The 13,851-nt window shown below is 41.7% G+C and overlaps 1 protein-coding gene across 5 annotated transcripts in view; it reads left to right on the plus strand.

Annotated features, from left to right (window-relative positions):
* The window catches only part of ORMDL1 (ORMDL sphingolipid biosynthesis regulator 1), a 354,980-nt gene that overhangs the window by 37,399 nt on the left and 303,730 nt on the right, over positions 1 to 13,851 (plus strand). Inside the window, exon 2 of one of the 5 annotated variants that reach the window (XM_044075173.1) lies at positions 11,613 to 11,752. The exons of 3 other annotated variants lie outside the window; for them this stretch is intronic. The gene's annotated coding sequence lies outside the window, so the exon portion shown is untranslated. The remainder of the gene's footprint in view (positions 1 to 11,612; positions 11,753 to 13,851) is intronic. One more of the 5 variants, XM_044075174.1, reaches the window with a different exon arrangement.

Consider the following 13,851-nt stretch of genomic DNA (forward strand, 5'->3'; position numbering starts at 1 on the left):
CACTTAGGGACTCTTGCTAACAAAGTTCGCAGATGACTGCAAACTGGGAGCCATTATTGAATCCCCAAATGATGTGGATATTCTACAAAAGGGCCTTACAGAAACAGATGCCTGGTGCTTGAGCCATGGGCTCAAGCTTATGCCAAGAAATGTATAGTTACCCCCTTTGGAAAAAAACATGTAACCATGAATTACCACATAGGTGGCAGTACACTAAACATCGAAAGTGTGATGAGAGACTTAGGGACACAGGTGGACAGTGGTCTCACTTTCGATAACCACATCGCCACAACAGTCAGGAAATCCTTCTATGTGGCACACCTCCTCACCTAAGGGCTTTTCATCCAGAAAAAAGGAGATCATTGTCCCACTGTACTCATCCCTCATTAGACCCATTATAGAGTATAATGCCCCGTTTGGTATGTACCTCACAAGACTTCTGCAACAGCTGGAAAGGCCACAGAAATACCTCACTAAAAGAATCACAGGCCTAAAGCAGATGCCATATTCTGACCGTCTTAAACTCCAGCTATACTCTGGCATATAGTCTACTCAGAGGTGATCTCTGCTCAACATACAAGGCCATGTCAAACCCTGAGCTGTTGGGCATGCTCCACTTAAAGAAATCCCAATCCCTCTGAGCCACATGCTCCGGGGATCTAAACCTTGTCATCACAATGAACAAAACATGCTGGAGGGATAGGTTCCTGACCCAGAGACTCCCCATACTCTGGAATAGACTACCCATACATGTCAAGCAGAGCGCCTCCTTGGCCCTCTTCAAAAAGAACCTTGATTGGATGGGAGATAGGAAATTCACCCCGGGGTCATGTCAGTCGCCCTGCTAGACAGGGGTCCAGAGAAATAAATATTGTGGGAAGAAATATCCAGGGAATTGTTATGGCTAGGCTTGCAAAGGCCCTAGGGCCGATAGCCTAGTACCAACCTATGATCCAGATCATTGGAATTTATGAATTCCAGAGCGAAGGAATTGGTACACTAGTAGTTTTCCAGTTAATGGTGGGGTAGTTGAAATCGCCCATTATTAGTGTTTGGTTGAACCCTAATAATTTCTAGTATATCAAGAAAAGAAGAGTGGGAATCTTGGGGCACGGTGGAGGATCTGTAGCAAGCTACAATTTTGGATTGCAGTTTTGCCCAGAGTTAGTTGCACTTGGATAACCTCAGATGCATTATGCTGAGCAACTAGCTTGGAGGTGTGGATATCCTTAATGAATATGGACACACTTCCTTTGGTGTTCCGGTCCAGGTTAGGTGGATGAAAAGTGTGGTATGAGTTATAGCCTGGTAATGTAGGGGTGCTCTCTAGAGCTTTGAACCAGGTCTCTGTCACTGCACAGACATCTATGTTCTCCACTCGAGGGAGTGCATTTTGAGATTTAGACTTGTAGCATTACCCTCAGTTTTTGCTTGACTGTTAAGGTGGTGAATTTTGTCATTTGAACCTTGCCTAAAAAAAGCGCAATAGAGGCAGCAAGAGTCTTAGCCAGTATCCAGAACCCCAGGGGTGATTTATTTATATATATATATATATATATATATATATATATATATATATATATATATATATATATATATATATATATATATATATATAGATATATAGAATAAGGAGTGCTTTATACAAACATAAGCTTGAACATGTTTCAGCACATTTTGTATTTGTAGGTATACATTTAGTTTGGGATAAGAATTTATCAATAACAGACAAACCTACAATTTTGGATAGAAAGGAAAAACTGTGGACAGTAAATTTGGGAGCAACATATAAACCCAGCCTTAATGAGTATTTTTGAAATCATAAAATATATAAATAGATTTACACATTTAGGTATATATGTAAATATTAATATTTATATCAATTTATGTATAAATGTACTTGTCTGTATATAGGAACATGGGGTGTGTGTATGAGTATACATGCAAAGGTGTGTGTGCGTGCGTGCGCGCATATACATGTTTAAAGAGTGTATTGGCCAGTGTTCTTTTCTTAAAGAATGGGGATGGCAATAAACTAAAAATGTGCTTTTGGTTGATATATATTTAATTTTATATTTGTATAATTTGGATTGCATGGTCACATTTTTTGTAGATTTTTATGTCCGTATTGCTTATGTTCCTTGAAGTACTGAGCTATTTAAATATGAATGGAGAAGGGATGCTTTATTCCACTGATGACGCCAGGAGGCGAAACCGGTTTGGTTGTGGCACGTTATTGCCATGTTATGTTTTTGGAATTTATCCTGCAATAAAGAGGAGGAATTAAGTGTTTCCCTTGCATTTGATTTGGATTACAAATTTTTTTTTACTTTAGATGCTGGACCTATTCTTGTGTTTTGTAATTTGGTGTGGTCCGTGCATGGTGAGTGCATGCACCAGAAGGTTTGGTTGTGATTTTTTTTATATATATAATATATATCAGTGGACCTACTCCAGGAACCAAAGAAGTAGGAGGCTTGGTTCAAAAAGTCCCAAGGGCTTTTCCAGGACTCTCGTGGCAAGGACTTCCCCTGGGGCACAGGGGGGGGGAGTAACAATGGAAGATGCCATCCTAGAGGCAGAGGTGGCCCGCAGAACCAGGGATCCAGAGATTCTTTCTCTGATGACTCCCGCCAGCACTTCTGATTGGAGGCCAGAATTCCTCTGGAGGCAATCTGGTGAAGGGATTATCGTCCCTGATCTGCTTGGCTTTAGATAACATCAGACAAATGGATGCAGGGAATCCTTTCCAGAGGTTACATCATTTCCCCTATCCTCAAATCCAAAAACACAAAGACTTCTGGACGTTCCACTCAGTTACAGGGTAGCAGCAGTTGTAGAAATTCAAAAACTGCTCTTAAAGTCATCCAAGAAGTCCCACCAGACCAAAAAGGATCCGGGTTTTTACTCCAGATTCTTTTTAGTACCCAAAAAGACAAGAGACTGGAGTGTCTTTTGATCTCAGCCAGTTCAAAAAGGTTGTTCGGCAAATCAAATTCCGGATGGTATCGATACAGCCAATTGTCTTTTTCCAAGAAAGGAAGTATTGAATGTACTGTATAGATCTTCAGGATTCATATTGCCATATCAAAATAGACAAATGTTCCAGAAGATTCCTGCATTTCAAGCTGGAAGCCAGTCATTTCCAGTTTAGAGCACTGCCTTTTGGCCTCGTCACAGCCCCCAGGGTGTTTTTTAACAAATATATGGCAGCGGTAGCAGCTCACCTCTGACTGCAGGTATTTAGAGTTTTGTCTTAGCTCAAGGAGCCATTTGTCAAGATATCACCAGGCGTCAACTAGAATGGGCAAGACATTACACCCTGCATCTTTGCGCTTCATTGGGCATTTCAGTAAATTACGAAATGTCAGATGTACAACATATTTAACGATTGGAACTTTATCGGAGCCCTAATAAACACTTTTGCAGGAATTGCTCCACTTCATTGGACAGATTCCAAAAGATCAGATCATAAGTAAACCATATATATAGTGCAGAACGAAAGTGTTCCAGCCAGATTAGTCTTACAGGCACTGGGCTTGATGGCAGCCTCTGTAACTGTAGTTTCCTTAGCCAGATATCACGTGGATTCTGCAATGCCTTCTAGCCTTACAGTGGTTGGTAATGAATCGGCTGATGTCATACCACATTTGATCACCAATCACTGCAAAAGACCTGTCTTGGTGGCTCTATGTATTGCCTTTTCTTCACTTTCCTTAGGTAACCCAGTTGAAAGAAGGAAAAGGGACCAGCACAGAAAATAAAACAAGTGCATTGATTTACATGAATATTGATAAACTTTCTAGTTTAGGTTGATCGACTGATATTGCCAACATTCTGGCAGAAAGATTTAGTGCAAACTTCACCTCCTAAAGGGCCCATAACCATACCAGAAGACTGTAATGCCCGGCAATCACTGACACACAGGTTAAAACAGCCTTTTCCAAAGCCAAAAATAAAGCTTCAGTGGGACTGGATGGTGTCCAAGGCTCTGTCTTACATAAGCTCCAAAATGAACTAACCCCTCGCCTAAATACACTGTTCAAACTCAGCCTCTCTACAGGCTACGTACCCATAGAGTGGCGCACAGCAACAGTTATCCTGCTCCACAAAGGTGGAGCCACAACGGACCCCGGGAACTATCGCCCTACAAGTCTGACTAGCTTGGTCTGCAAGGCTATGGAGCACATCATCCTGGAATTCATTAACAGAGACATTGGGAACCTTCAAACACTGGACCCCTACCCAATTTGGCTTTAAGTGCAGGTCATGCCTCCTAACCCTGGTGGACTTCTTTGAGACGGTTACCAAGGCTTTAGAGAAGGGAAAGGAGGTCCACACAGCCTTCCTAGACCTCGCAAAGGCTTTTGACACCATTCCCCATTCTGGTATTATAGACAAGCTCACCAGCCTGAAAATAAACCCTTACATCACGAGATGGGTTGCCAGCTGGCTCACGGATAGAACCCACATGGTGAGAGTTGCAGGCTCTAGGTCCGACTCTAAACCAGTTACAAGTGGTGTCCCCCAGGGCTCAGTCCTGGGACCCCTCATGTTCGGTATATACTTCTCAGAGGTACAGGCAAGCACAGGAGGACTATGGCTGACCAAGTTTCGCATACGACTGCAAACTGGGGGCCATAATTGACTCTCCAGCTGATACAGACAGCCTCCAGAAGGGTCTCACTGAGACGGATACCTGGTGTCAAAATCATGGCCTCAAGCTAAATGCCAAAAAGTGCATAGTCATCCCTTTGGAAAAAAAAACAATGTACCCGTGAACTACCACATACGTGGTAGTCCCCTAAGTACAGAAAATGTAATAAGAGATCTGGGGGCCCAAGTAGATGGTAATCTCTCCTTTGATAATCGTATTGCCAAGGTGTTTAGGTGGGCCACATAGAAGGATTTTATAATCACAAAAGGGTTCACATCTAGAACAAAAAAGGTTATTGTGCCCCTCTACTCATCAGATCCATCATAGAGTACAGCACCCCATTTGGGATGTACCTTACAAGACACCTGCAACAGCTGGAAAGACCACAGAAGTACCTCACCAAGAGGATTACTGGCCTCAAACATATGCCCTATGCAGTCCGACTGAAGAAACTCCAGCTGTACTCTGTTGCATGCTGCTTACTCAGAGGTGATCTCTGCCTGACATACAAGGCCATGTCCAACCCAGAATTGATGGACATGCTCCACCTAAAACAAATAAATCCCCAAGAGGCACACACTCTAGGGATCTAAACCTCACCACAACGACAAATAGGATGTGCTGGATGGATAGATTCCTGTCCCAGAGGCTCCCCATGCTTTGGAGCAGGATTCCAATCTACATTAGGCAGAGCCCCTCACTAACACTCTTAAAGAGACACTTAGGCTTATAGATGCCCTCGGGCAGATAGCTATACCTATGAACATATGTTTTATTTTCTGTGCTGGTCCCTTTATATATATATATATATATATATATATATATATATATATATATATATATATATATATATATATATATATATATATATATATATATATATATATGGTACTTGCAGGAACAGGACCAATTTCAGAAATCCTCCTCCTGTTTTGCGCATTACAGATGCACGCTTGACTTATTGCTGCTGTCATACTGTCTGTTGTAATATTTGCACAGAGTACTTTGATTCTTTCACAGAAGAAAAACAACCAGGTTTCTGAAGTCACATACTTCATTCTGTTTCTTGAGAGGTTTGTTAAGCTAGTATGTAGTAGTGTGCCACAGTGGGTATGAGGCAGCAGGTAGAGGAATAATGGTGAGAAATGCTGATAGTGGACTTGCTTGCTGTCACTTGCCCTACATCCTACTCTCCTGCTCTAACTCAATAGTGTAGCCCTCCACAACTACATGCTAGTAAAGTGCATCATTATGAAAGCCGTAGCTGTAATCACTAAAGTCCTCACCTGGTTCTTAAACCAAACCTTCACTCCTTAACCGTAAAACTCCCCTAAATTCTCCTCACATTTCAAAACTCCTTTCAAACAACTGTAACAATAAAGTGAAGTCCTGCCTGCATTGACAAAAGACAACCTTTTTACACGTTGCTCGGATGTCAGTTGTGCCGGGTTATTTCTTTTGAATGCATTATGCACTTGAACTTGTTCTCTTACTTTCTGACCTTTTCTTTTTCTTTTTGAACAGTTGACTTTTCAGGGGAAAAAGGAAAGTGTGGTAGTTTGAGATGACATCGCAACTTACAGGTGCTCAGAAATCTAGTTGCGATAATACGCAAGTACCATATATATATATATATATATATATATATATATATATATATATAAATATATAGTAATGTGTGTAGTTTTTATTTTATATATTTAATGTATATAGCTTTAAGAGCTAATGAAGTTTGTTACACTAATTGGAATGGTTATATAGTGATTAGTTGGCATTAAGATGTCTGAAGAAGTAAAAGGTATTTTCTGTACAAAAGCGCTAGCGATAAATTCGCAAGGGACGGCTTGCATCTTGTCACCCCTGGGATTCCGGATATTGGCTAAGGCTCTTGCCACCCCCATAGTGCCTTTTTTAGGCAAGGCTCAAATTCTAAACCTATCACCCTAGAAAACAAAAATGGGAAGAAACTGAGGGTAATGCTGCTCAATGCCAGAAGTCTAAATCTCAAAATGCACGCACTCGAGGCCCTTCTCAGTATGGAGAACATTGATGTCTGTGCTGTAACTGAAACCTGGTTCAAGGCTCCTGAGAGCACCCCGGCACTATTAGGTTTTACCTCGTATCATGCGTTCCGGCCCCAAAACCCGGACCACACCACAAAAGGAGAAGGTGTATCCATATTCATAAAGGATACCCACACCTCCAGGTTGGTGGCAACGCCAAGCTCGGAAACCATCCAGGTGCAACTAACCATAGGCAAAACTGCTCTACAAATTGTAGCATGCTACAGGCCACCCTCTCAAACTCAGGAACCCCACACAGCCTTCCTGAAGACACTGGAGGGTATAAATGTATCTCCAAACACCATCATATTGGGTGACTTCAACTACCCGAATATAGACTGGGAACATTACTCAAGCCCTAACTTTCTAGCCCGACTGTTCCTGGAGTTCATAAATTCAAATGCCATGGAACAGCTAGTCACTGTTCCCACGAGAGGAGAAAATATACTAGATCTCATTATCACAAACATGGGGACAAAATGCTCCACACCGGAAGTATATCCCTCATTGGTGAGATCTGATCATAAACTAATCTCACTGGAAATCCACATCCGCCCCACCCCAAACAAAAAAGACCACAGTGAAGAACTTCTCTAAAGCAAACTTCACACTACTCAAGACTGGTGTGGTATCCTTCAAGGCCCCTGAGCCAGTGGAAACCACAACCCAAGCTGCGGAAGCCCTTACAAATGCCTTCAATGAACACCTCCAGGACTGCATGGATCAGGCAATCCCAAATAAAACCAAGACTCTTTCCACAAAGGGCAAACATCCAGTCTGGTGGACCCCAGCCATTAACAAACTTTACAATAAGAGGAGAAAGCTATTACATGATAGAACAAAATCCATAAAAGGGAAGTCACCCCTGATCATTATTCGTAAAAAAAAAAAATACGAGCACTCATAAAATCAACGAAGGCCAATTTTGAGAGAAAAATTGCCATGGATTCAAAGGACAATTATAAGGCCTTTTTCAGCTATGTTAGAAACCTGGGTGGAAACTCCCAGATATGCTCAGAATTAGTCCAAAATGATACAAAAATCACTGAACCCACAGACATTGCCAACATACTGGCAGACAGGTTCAGTGCAAACGTCACCCCCCTCTCCCCCCCTAAAGGAGAGATACTATCCCAGCAGAGTGTAGCCTCCCAGACATCTCAAATGCGCAGGTGAAAGCTGCTCTCTCTAAAGCTAAAAACACAGCATCAATGGGACCGGATGGTGTCCCCGGCTGTGTGCTACACGAGCTAAATGAGGAATTAAACCCGCACATAAGGCAGCTGTTTAATCTCAGCCTTACCACAGGATACGTGCCCAAGGAGTGGCGTACGGCAACTGTGGTCCCACTCCACAAAGGCGGTGCCTCTATGGACCCTGGTAATTACCGCCCCATAAGCTTAACAAGTCTAGTCTGCAAAGCTATGGAGAGGATCATAATGGAGCTCATAAACAAAGATATAGGGGACTTGCAGACATTGGACCCGACCCAGTTTGGCTTCGTCAAGGGCAGATCATGCCTTTTGAACTTGGTTAACTTCTTTGAAACAGTCACCAAGGCCATTGATGAGGGAAAGGCAATCCATACAGCCTACCTTGACCTTGCAAAGGCTTTCGACACAATACCCCACTCGGGTATTGTAGAAAAACTTAAGCTTAAATGTAAACCCATATGTCACAAGATGGGTTGCAAACTGGCTTAAGGACAGAACCCACAGGGTTAGAGTTGCTGGCGCTATGTTAGACTCCAAGCCGGTCACAAGTGGTGTCCCACAGGGCTCTGTCCTTGGCCCCCTATTGTTCGGCATCTACTTCTCAGAAGTACAGGCCAACATGGGAGGACTTTGGCTGACAAAGTTTGCAGACGACTGCAAACTGGGCGCCATAGTGGAAAGTGCATCGGACACGGATATCCTTCAGAAGGGACTCACGGAAACAGATAGCTGGTGCCAGAGCCATGGCCTGAAGTTAAACGCCAAAAAATGTGTAGTCATACCCTTCGGGAAAAACAAGGTAACCCCAAGCTACCATATAGGTGGCAATCCACTAAGCACAGAAGAGGTTATCAGGGACCTGGGGACCCAGGTTGACAGTGGCCTTTCTTTTGACACTCACATTGCTAAAGTGGTTAGAAAGACCTTCTACATTGCCCACCTGATCATGAAGGGATTCACATCCAGATCTAGTGAGGTCATTGTTCCCCTGTACTCTTCACTTATCAGACCAATGATCGAGTACAATGCCCCATTCGGGATGTATCTCACCCGACATCTGCAGCAATTGGAGAGACCCCAAAAGTTCCTCACCAAAAGGATAAAGTGACTCCAAAATCTGTCATATGCTGCCAGATTGAAGAAACTCCAGCTCTTTTCAGTCGGATACCGTCTGCTCAGAGGTGACATGTATCTGACATACAAGGCCATGTCCAACCCGGGATTAATGGACATGCTCCACCTCAAAAAATCCAAATCCACCAAAACCACTAGAGCAAGCGACTTAAACCTTAGCACGGATATAAATAGGACGTCCTGGAGGGATAGATTTATCACTCAGAGACTCCCTATGCTGTGGAATAAAATCCCGGTCCATGTGAGGCAGAGCACCTCGCTGGCTCTGTTCAAGAGAATCTTGACCTGTGGATGGGAGATCGTAGGTTTACCCCGGGAATCATCTCTGTGTCACTGCTGGACAGAGGCACAACAAACTAATGGGTACAGTATTTTTTCATATAAGGGGTGGCGTAAGCCACAAAACTTTGGGCTAGGCTTATAAATGCCTTAGGGCAGATAGCCTAGTATACACCTATGAACAAATATTTGAGGGATTTTATCATCTTTAGAATATTTTCTTCATCTTGGCTGTAGTCAATGCTTCATTTTTGTGGCATGGAGCCACCTGTTTTGTTTCAAGGCACAACTGCTAAGCAGCAGATTGAATTTAATTGTAGTTGGACACTGAACGTGGGAATTCCTTGTGAAAAGACTAGCTGAATAATGTTGTAAGAATATATATTCTGTAATTGTCTAAAGTTTGTGTGTATTAAATGTGTGGCTTTTGCAGCTCGTCTAACAAAAACCTTCTTCATCCCATGGGATATACTGCAGTGTTCCTCTTAGGAGCAAGCTTTGTGATGTTTGCTAAACTGAGGGACTTTTCTTGCATTCTTATGAGGAAAGATGAACATTAAAATCTTCATAGTGCCAGTCAATAGCAGATGAAGGGAAGGACCTTTTCTTAATTGAACAATCTTCTGTTTCCTTGCTACTAACCACTGGACAAGGCGAGTTTTCACAGAGTTGGCTCTTGTATGCTGTATATCTGTAGGCACAGTTTGTTTGTTTTTTTTTTTTTTTTTTTAAACAAGTTTAGCATCCACCAACAATTGGCTGTTAATTGACAGCATACACTCAAATCGCTCAAATAGAGCTTTGAAAACAGGGTTGTAAGAAATGTTTTCACTTCAGCAAATAATATTTCACCTGCTAGTGTATTACACAAAACTTATGAATTTTTTCACTGCTATTGGGTATGTGATTTTTTAACTCTAAATCCTCCTCTCAGTTTTCCAAGTGATGAATCCACTAAATACCATTATTGTTTTAATATTCCCTTTTAGTGAAATTTTAGAGTAACGTTGTCCTAGTTTCAATCTTCACAGCATTTATTTCATGTGTGATATCTACGCTGGCATTTCTTCTTACAAGCCAAAGAATGTGATCTGCATTTGCTTTCTTTTGAGCAGCTTCTGTGTCGGGTTTTTACAATGAGTAGGATCTGGTGAAAACGATTAGGACAGGATGAAGAATTTAATGTACGTGTGTGGGGTAATATGCATGTGTACTCATGTATGGTACATAGAATAATCAGAATATTCAAGTTCTATACCACCGAATTAAAAGCTGCCTTACTGCTCATGTCGTGTCTAAAGGAGTTTTCTGTGGTTGTTGGGCATAAGGTAGAATAAAGTAGTCAGACTTTTGTCTTCATTATGCATACAGTTTCAAAGTGCAACAGTTCAGAAGAAGGGAAAAGATGACCTTTCTGGCTATGCATGAGATGTGCAGAAGTAAGTTCGGGGGGGGGGGGGGGCTACAGAATGCCTTTCTCAAGGGGAATATACTTGGACTTGCAATGGAATGCTAGGTAAAGAATAGACATTTAAGTATTGTCAGGCACTTGCAAAACCAGGCCTAGAAAGCAAGGTTGAGGGGTGATACAGCTACCAAAAAAAGTTACTGAACTGAAGTAATACAATTAATGTATGCTCAAGACAGTTAATGTATGCTTAAGACAGAGAAGTTAGTTGGGAGTCTGATACAAGACTTGTTCAGACATTGTTAAACTACTTTCTTGCTTTCAGTTATTTGATATTATGTTGTATACTGTTTGAATATGCTGTTGTGACATTTTATATCTGCTGCTGTTTTATTATATACTACTTACTACAATAAACTATTAAGCAATCTGTGGCAACAGATCTCTGATTTTCTTACAGGTGGGAATTGAAATCCTCCCCCATATTTTCAATATGGGAGGTAAGAACCCAGTTAGTACTACTGTCTTCATCCGACACAGCAGAAGACATTGGTCACTTTTGACATTTTCCACATTGCTGTCTGACCTTATTACTGCACTGTATCCGTAAAGCACATCACTTGTTAATCTGTGCACTCTTTTTTTTTTTTTTTTTTTTTTTTTTAAGTTGTTTAAGCTGTTGACATATGTTAGAAAACTGATTTGATATTCATGGTGCAATTTTGATTTTTGAGTCTGAGAAGCATGTTGTGGAGCATTCGGAAAGCTAGGGCGGATTTCTCTTGGGTAATAATACCTCTGAAAATGTACTTTTGTCCTCTTATCTTTAACTTTTTCATTGTTCATCCCCACTCTAGATTCCTAGCTTGCTGTGTAACATGACAGAGAGACCATTCGCCTAAATGCATCCTTATCTGGATGTGGGTTGTAATGTCCACCACCCAAAGATGAGTCCCATTTTCTTGTGGTTCGATTAAACTATGGTGTGCTAGTTTTGGTATTTGCCTTTTGATTTTTTTGCATGTCCAAGGGTTTCTACTTTGTGTGGTATGCCACTTTTCTGTAACCTTGTTTGCCCTGACTTCAAAGGTAGGCAGTGTAGAGGGGAAAATTACTGCCAACCATAAGCTTTTGCTTGACCCAATTTGCCCATTCTTTACTAGTGAGGGAGAGCCTGTCATGGAAGACCATCGTTTTGGCAACTGTCTTGTTTTCCTGCTTTTTAGGCCTGTTGTTCTGGATGCACATATACCTATAGATGCTAAAGGGCTTGGTGGGCTGCAAACGAGTGCAAGAGCATGTAATGCATTTCCTTGAGTAATGTAACCTTTCAAGAGACTGTGGGTCCTACCACCTTTCAAGCTAGCACCTCCATGTAATCTGTGATGTCAAGTGGAGTTTTGCAAAAACTGCACATACTAGGCATGCTCGGTTACCCTCTTTTTACCTGTCAACACTTGCAGTACCTTGATTGCTAAATCAAACTTGGAATGTCTGTGGTGGTGGTAGGGTTTTATTCTTCTACAAACAAAGGTGTTTTTGCTGAGTCAGTGTAGGAGAAGACCTTTGTCTGGTGTTTTTGCTGAGTCAGTGTAGGAGAAGACCTTTGTCTGCTGCTTTTGTAAGTGTACATTCCATGTCACAGATAAGTTGCTTCTATTTCACTCAGTATGTGCTCTTTGACATTTCATTGCAAAAGTAGTGTTCATCCTGGGGCACACATCCAGTAAACCTCCTTCACTGTCTCATGCTTTTATTTTCTTGAGTCTGGAATGATGGTCATGCATGTGTATCTCCATGTTTCACAGAGACCATGTCCTTTTGGACACTTTAAAACACTGGGAACTTTCTGCTGTGCACAGTCTGTTCATGTTCCTGGTTGTTTATCTCTAGGTGTGACTTTTATGGGGGGGGGGGGGTGACTGTCTGGCCTGGCCTTATTAGCTGACGACTTTGGTATAGTTTATGTGGGCTGTAACCATTTGCATTGTGACTGGAATCCTTTGCTGTAGTACTCCAATCTAAGGCTGTTTGCCCAGTCATTTGCTGTGTTTTGTGTTGTCGTTACCAGAGTTTTAGTGAATGTGTATTGCGATTATTTATATAAACTCTTTAGTCTCTGAGCCTTGGACAGATGTTGCTCTAGTTTCAGAGTTCTCATTCTCAGCCATATTTCATCTATTCATTGCTGACTTCTCCATTCTCATTATGCAGTCTTTCAGTCAACCTGTAGTACTTGTCCAAGAGTTGTTAAATTTCAGTGGGTATCTTCGTGGTCAGTGTTTTCTGCACTAAAGTAGATGAAGCAGTTATTTGAAGGTAGTATACAGTTTGCTGTAATCCTGCTGATGATATTTTCATTGTATTGTTACAGCCAGTGGTAGTTCCACTGTAGCTGTTGCTTTTCTCGTGTGTGTTTGTGTGTGTACATATGTATATATAGTGTGTGTGTGTGTGTGTGTGTGTGTGTGTGTGTGTGTGTGTATGTATGTGTGTATATATATATATATATATATATGTATTGACTGAGCTATCAACGGTGCTTGTGGTTTCTCAACAGAGGTATATCCGTAATGCATGTGAATTTTCATTGTTGTGCTTTGTTGCTCTGCTTGTCTTCTGCTGATTTCCGTAATCAAAGATATTTGTACAGCGATGACCTCAAATTGTTAATTCAGGTCTGTGTGGTTGCTTTAAATAAATATCATGTCATTTTTCTCATTTGGCTAAGCCACATCTCAAAATACTATTACTGAGTAACTTAAAATGTTACTGGAAACATTGTAGTGGGACTGGGCAGCTCAGCAAAAGCATAAGCAAGTAAGATTCATAGGTTCTTTGTAGGCTTACAGCCAAGGAGACCATCGGGCAGCTCAGCCACATCACCCACTACCAGTGGGAGACTAATAGTGCCCCCCCCCCTCCATTAAAATGATCTTTTTTCATTTGTCCCCATTGACTGTTTGGGTTTTCCCATCCAGACAGGTTTTAAAGGTTGCTAGGGATAATCCTAAGGTTTGTAAGTAAGGGCAGCATGTTCAGAAATGGCGGCGGGGGGGGGATGTATGTTGAGTTTGGTATTTCTGGTGACTGGTG

Source organism: Protopterus annectens, chromosome 6.part0 (genome assembly GCF_019279795.1).
Source record: "Protopterus annectens isolate FY-2018-M chromosome 6.part0, PAN1.0, whole genome shotgun sequence".
In the NCBI taxonomy this organism is placed as follows: Eukaryota; Metazoa; Chordata; order Ceratodontiformes; family Protopteridae; genus Protopterus; species Protopterus annectens.